At 41.9% G+C, this 6,854-nt stretch overlaps 1 non-coding gene across 1 annotated transcript; it reads left to right on the top strand.

Annotated features, from left to right (window-relative positions):
• Positions 1-6,180: 6,180 nt before the first annotated feature.
• Positions 6,181-6,287, top strand: LOC114377707. The gene has a single exon (XR_003659146.1). It is a non-coding gene; the product is annotated as a small nucleolar RNA R71 (small nucleolar RNA).
• The last annotated feature ends 567 nt before the right edge of the window (positions 6,288-6,854 follow it).

The raw sequence follows: 6,854 nt of genomic DNA, 5'->3' as shown, positions 1-6,854 counted from the left end.
TGAATTGTTATTATTGATGAATATGTGAATATGAAATGAGGTTGTTGTTGTTGTTGATAACGTCATTGAGATGAGATGATATTTATGTTGTGAATGACATGGAAATACGATTTGTTCATTGATGTTGGAAATGCATTGGCATGTGCATGTTGTGTATGTTCGTGGGGGGCACTGTGCACTGACCTTTCAGGGTCTTTGACACTAGCTTTTGGCCACGTTCATACGTTGGATGTTGTGTATGATCGTGGGGGGCACTGTGCACTGACCTTCCAGGGTCTTTGGCACTAGCTTTTGGCCATGATCATACGTCGTATGAAGTGTATGTCATGGGGGGTAGAGTGCACTGACCTTGTCGGATGGCCCAGACGTGGGTAACTAGCGTGGTTAGAGAATCTAAGCATTCCTGAGGGGATGCTTAGGTGCTTTAATTGGTCCATGGTCTTTGGCATTTACTTTTGGCCGTGATCATAGCTCATACGACATAGGAAATAGAGTAACTGTGGCCAAGTGTACTTTGTACTAGGGGGCTGTCACCTGGTAGGGAACACCTTTGGGCTCCCAAGCTAATCACCTATGGGAGGGGGGCTGTTACGTGCACAACCGGGTGGTCTCGACAAACTCAACACAGTTCCCTAAGTGAGAGTGTCGTGTGGACACGCTTAGGCTATTTCCTGATATTTGGTTGTTGTTGGTACGTACCACATTGCATCTGAGTGTTAAGTTAGGTGCATGCATCATTCTTACAGTCTTGATTGGGTCCATGGATGGATGATGAGTAATCGTTGGATGTGAATGATGAATATTTGTTGGATATGAGTGTTGAATAATGATTGTTGTGTATGCTTATCATGTTTGCCTATGTTCCTTGCTAATTGTGGTTATTTGGAATTGGTATTGGTTCTTTTATAATAAACTCACCCTTGCAATTTTGTATCGTGTGGTTGATACCTGTGATGATCACGAACCTTGTTCGTGGGAGCAGAATGACAGTGGCAGGGTGTAGCGAGTAAGATTCTAGTAAGGAGCCGCCGAGCTGACGTGATAACGTTGGCGTTATTTTGGGAGAGAGTTGTGTTTTGTAATCAACTCCTCCGTAGTTGGATTTTTTAAGTTTTATTTTGTTGAGTTAAAGATGTAAAACTGGAATTTTAATTATATATATGAACATATTTAATTTTCGTTATGTGTATGACTGTACCGAATTATTGTTTCTATGTAATTATGCATATTCACTTAAGTAATGGCGTGTTGTTGGATGAATTTATGTTGTGACAAAATCACTTCTATTTTCATAATAAAAAATTAAGGGAGTTCTTTTTATAAAAATTGAAATTATCAAATATTAGAGTGTGGATACTGTAGCGACGAGGCGGGTCGTTACAACCAATCCACTTTGACCTCAACTTACCACTCATGAGTCCGAGCCTAGAGTTATACAATAAAACTTTTTGTCCAACCACGAAGTCCATCTTAGCTATCAAGCTGTCATGGAACTTCTTGGTCTTCTCCTTGTAGAATTTGGAATTCTCATAGGCCTCTAAACGGATCTCATCTAGCTCACTTAGTTGCAATTTCCTTTCCACTCCAGCTTGATCAATAGAGAAGTTGCAGGTCTTTACAGCCTAGTAGGCTATGTGCTCTATCTCTACAAGAAGATGACATGCCTTGCCAAAGACAACCTGATAAGGAGACATTCCTATGGGTGCTTTGTAGGCAGTCCTATGTGCCCAAAGAACATCATCCAACCTGGTGCTCTAATCCTTTCTATTCGGCTGCACAATCTTCTCCGAGATCCTTTTTATCTCCCTGTTTGAAATCTCAGCCTACCCATTAGTTTGGGGGTGGTAAGGTGCGGAAATTCTATGCATGACCCCATACTTTTTGAGCAAGGCATACATGGATCTGCTACAAAAATGGGTGCCTTGATCACTAACGATGGGTTGGCTTCCACCCATTTTGAAACATAATCAACAGCAAGGAGAATATAAACAAAACCAAAAGAGATAGGGAAAGGCCCCATAAAGTCCCCCAGACATCAAACACCTCACAGAACAACATGGGTTGTTGAGGCATTTGCTGTCTCCATGAAAGTGAGCCACCTGCTCTTTGACAAGGTTCACAAGTGCTACAGATTCTCCATGCATCCTTGAAGATGGTGGGCCAATAGAAACTGCAGTCAAGCACCTTGCGAGTTGTCCTCTGTATGCCAAGATTGCCACCTAGTGCGGAAGAATGACAAAATTGCAGGATCGAGTCAATCTCATGGTCTGGAATGCATCTCCTAATAACCTGGTCATTCCATAACTTCCACAAATAGGGGTCATCCCAAATATAATGTTTAGCATCGCTCTTAATTTTATCAGTTTGAGCTTTAGATGCTAAGGGAGAAAAAACAGAAGCAACCAAATAATTTACAATATTAGCAAACCAAGGAGTAGGGAAGGAATCAGAAATATTATACAGAATGTACAAATGGTCATCCGGAAAATCATCTCGAATGGGTGAGTCCTTAGATGCACGCTCAATCCTACTCAGGTGGTCAGCCACGAGGTTCTGTACACCTCTCTGATCACAGATCTCCAAATCAAACTCTTGGAGCCAAAGCATCCACCTGATCAATCTAGGCTTTGATTTAGCCTTCTTCAACAGGTACTTCAGAGCTACATGGTCAGTATAAAAAATAACACGAGTACCAAGCAAATATGAACGAAATTTCTCAAGAGCAAAAACTATCACAAATAGCTCATTCTCTATGGTAGTGTAATTTGCTTGGGCAGCATCCAAAGTTTTGGAAGCGTTGTAGATCACCCGAGGCAGCTTGTCAGTCTTTTGAGCAAGGACAACCCCCAATGCATAATTGGATGCATCGCACATCAGCTTAAATGGGGCTATCCAATTAGGTGCCTAAATGATAGGGGTGGTAGTCAACACACGCTTGAGGCAATCAAAAGCCTCTTTGCATCGATCATCAAAATCAAACTCCTCCTCCATTTGCAGCAGATTGGATAGTGGAAGAGCCACTTTGGTAAAATCCTTGATAAAGCGCCTATAAAACCCTGCATGGCCAAGAAAAGAACGAACCTCTCGCACTCAAGAGGGGTAAGGCAATTGTGAAATAACAGCTATCTTTGCACGGTCTACCTCTATGCCCATACTGGAAATGATATGCCCTAAAACTATACCTTGTTCTACCACGAAGTGACATTTTTCAAAATTCAGCACAAGGTCAGTTTTAATGCATCTATTAAGAACTCTATCCAGACTATCCAAACATGCATCAAAAGAGGATCCATAAACAGTAAAATCATCCATAAACACCTCTATGCAACTCTCTAAAAAGTCACTGAAAATGCTAAGCATACACCGCTGGAAGGTACCAGGGGCGTTGCATAGGCCAAAGGGAATCCTCCTATAGGAAAAAGTGCCAAAGGGACAGGTGAATGTGGTCTTTTCTTGATCCTCAGGAGCAATATGAATTTGTAAATAACCAGAAAAACCATCAAGAAAATAGTAATGAGACTTACCTGCCAAGCGCTCAAGCATTTGATCAATGAATGGCAGGGGAAAATGATCTGTTTTGGTTGCTTGGTTTAGCCTCCTATATAATCAATGCAGACTCGCCAGCTGTTCTGCACTCTTGCGGGGATAAGCTCATCCCTCTCATTCTTGATCACTGTGAGGCCTGTCTTCTTAGGAACCACTTGGACTGGACTCACCCACTGACTGTCAGAAATGGGGTAGATGATTCCAGCTTGCAAGAGCTTGGTCACCTCCTTTTTCACCACATCTAGAATGATGGGGTTGAGTCACCGCTGTGGCTGCCTCACTGGCTTAGCTCCATCCTCTAAAAGTAACCTATGCATGTAGGTAGATGGGCTAATACCAGGAATGTATGCTAAAGTCCATCAATGGCTTTCTTGTGCCTCTTGAGCACTAGCAACAACTTTTCCTCTTGCTCAGTAGCAAGGGAGGCCGAGATGATCACTGGAAATTTTTCCTTGTCCTCCAAGTAAGCATACTTGAGGTTTGCTGGTAAGGGCTTCAACTCTGGTGTGGGTGGTGGCTGAACAGTGGGAGGAACCATGGTAGGAGAAGAAAAGGAGGGTTCCTTAGCCTGTACCTCATAAAGCAAGTCAGAAGTATATGTACTTCCTGCAACATGGTTAATGCATTATGACTCTAAAAAATCAACATCAAGAGGTACAACACCCAGAAAATCAGAACCAGACTCAAATTCAAATTTACTCTCAGCATAAAAATCAGATACTGGATCAAATTCAAACTCAGATTCAAATTCAATGCATGAGGAATGACAAGTATGTAGATCGGATAAAAATGGATGTTTCCTACCATGAAGAGATTCAAAATCAAACATATAATCATCAACAATCTGATCAAGTATCTCAGCACGAAAAACAGAATGATCCTCAGATGAATGTTTCATGGCATCAAGAATGTTAAAATGAATAACAATATCACTAAATTCCATAGACAATGTGCCAGCATAAACATCTATCTTGTTTCGGGCTGTTTTAAAAAATGGTCTGCCTAAAATAATTGGAACTGAACCATGGGAAAATCCCTCTTCCATATCAAGAACATAAAAATCAGCAGGAAAAATAATTTCACCAACCCGAACCAACACATCCTCTATAAAACCTGTGGGGGTGAGCAAAACTTCTATTTGCCAATTGAATCACCACACCCGTAGGTTGCAAAGGTCCAAGAGATAAAGAATTGAAAATAGACAGAGGCATGACATTAATTGATGCTCCTAGATCTAGCATGGCATTCTCAAATTTGTTGTTCCCAATAATGCAAGGTATACAGAAAGTACTTGGGTCCTTACATTTCTCAGGAATGTGAGGAATAGATTTACCTATCAATGCTGACACATTTCTGCCCATGCTAATCCTTTCATTGCCTTTGAGCCTCTTTTTGTGGGTGCACAACTCCTTTAGAAACTTGGCATATCTTGGAATTTGCTTGATGCAATCTAGCAGAGGTATGTTCACCTCTACTTTCCTGAAGGTCTCCAAGATCTCCTTATCCACTTCTTCCATCTTTTTGTTTGGAATTGCTCTAGGTGGAAATGGAAGAGGGATAAGAGGCTGCTACAAGTCAGAACTACTAGAAGAAGGTCCACCTGCATGAAAATTTTTGTTAGCTCCCTCATGATCAGGAAGCTTTCTCTTTTGTGTAGCTAGCTCGTCCTCTTTTTTAGGTGTAGAATGAAGCTTGATAGGTTCATGTGCAGGTGCTGCTACTGGTGGAGGCACTTCAATTTGCTTGCCAGACCTCAAGGTGATAACACTCACATTTTTCGGATTCTTCACAGTTTGTGAAGACAATTTGTCAGAATTTTGGGACTGAGCTTGGTTCAATGGAGTAGCCATCTTGCCCATCTGATTTGCCAGACTCTGAATGGAGGCTCTTGTCTCTTGCTGAAATTGCATATTCTGGATGGTCAATTGCCTCACTAACTCTTCTAAGGAAGGTTGAGAAGGGGCCTCAGTTGCTTGTTGTCTTTGTTGTTGTTGCTGCTGCTGCATTGGCAGAGGAACATATGGCCTGCTTGGACCAACAACATTTTGGAAGGGAGGGACAGGTTCTTGTTGCTGCTGCTGTTGTTGTTGTGGAGGATTTGCCCATCTCAGATTTGGATGATTCCTCCAACCTGGATTGTATCTATTGTTTGAAAGATCATAATTATTTTGTTGTTGTTGGTTTTGCTACTGAGGGGGTCTATTATAAATGTTTGTAGCATAGGCTTCAGGTTGCTCATTGACTCCAGATTGCTGCAAAGAAGGATAGAGATCTGTATGGTGATCAGCAGAAGAACATAGACCACAGACTCTTGCAATAGTAACAGGTGTATATGCAAATTTCTGATTTATGGCAAGCTGAGTTACGAGGTTGACCAAGGCATCAAGTTTTCCCTCAAGCTTCTTATTTTCAGCAAATGAAGATGAATCTGTGGCCACATCATGGACTCCTCTAAGGACAATAGCATCATTTCTTGCACTGAATTGTTGGGAGTTGGAAGCCATTTTCTCAATCAGATTCCTAGCCTCAATAGGAGTCATATCACCAAGAGCTCCACCACTGGCAGCATCAATCATACTCCTCTCCATGTTGCTAAGTCCCTCATAGAAATATTGCAGAAGGAGTTGCTCAGAAATCTGGTGGTGAGGACAACTTGCACACAATTTCTTGAATCTTTCCCAGTACTCATACAAGCTCTCTTCACTAAGTTGCCTGATGCCTGAAATGTCTTTTCTGATGGCAGTGGACCTAGATGCAGGGAAAATTTTCTCCAAGAACACCCTCTTAAGGTCATCCCAGCTAGTAATGGACCTGGGAGCAAGGTAGTACAGCCAATCTTTCGCCACTCCCTCTAGAGAATGAGGAAAAGCCTTTAGAAAGATATGATCTTCTTGGACATCAGGGGGCTTCATGGTGGAACAGACAATATGGAATTCCTTAAGATGCTTATGAGGATCTTCACCTGCAAGACCATGAAACTTGGGCAACAAATGTATTAGTCCAGTCTTGAGAACATATGGAACATCCTCATCAGGATATTGAATGGACAAGCTTTCATAAGTGAAGTCAGGTGCAACCATCTCCCTAAGAGTCCTCTCACGAGATGGAGGTTGAGCCATGTTCTCAGTATAAAAATTAGCAGCCAAATGCTCAAAATCAAAATGTTTAGAATCACCAGCAACATAATGCTCAGAATACACAAAATGCTCGAAATGCTTAAAATGCTCAAAATGCACAGAATGATCAGGATGCACACTATGCCTAACTACTTGTCGCAACCTACCCTTCGGCGGGAGGGCGACGCGTGA

Source organism: Glycine soja, chromosome 11 (assembly GCF_004193775.1).
Source record: "Glycine soja cultivar W05 chromosome 11, ASM419377v2, whole genome shotgun sequence".
NCBI classification, from domain to species: Eukaryota; Viridiplantae; Streptophyta; class Magnoliopsida; order Fabales; family Fabaceae; genus Glycine; species Glycine soja.
This window is presented reverse-complemented; position numbering and strand designations above follow the sequence as displayed.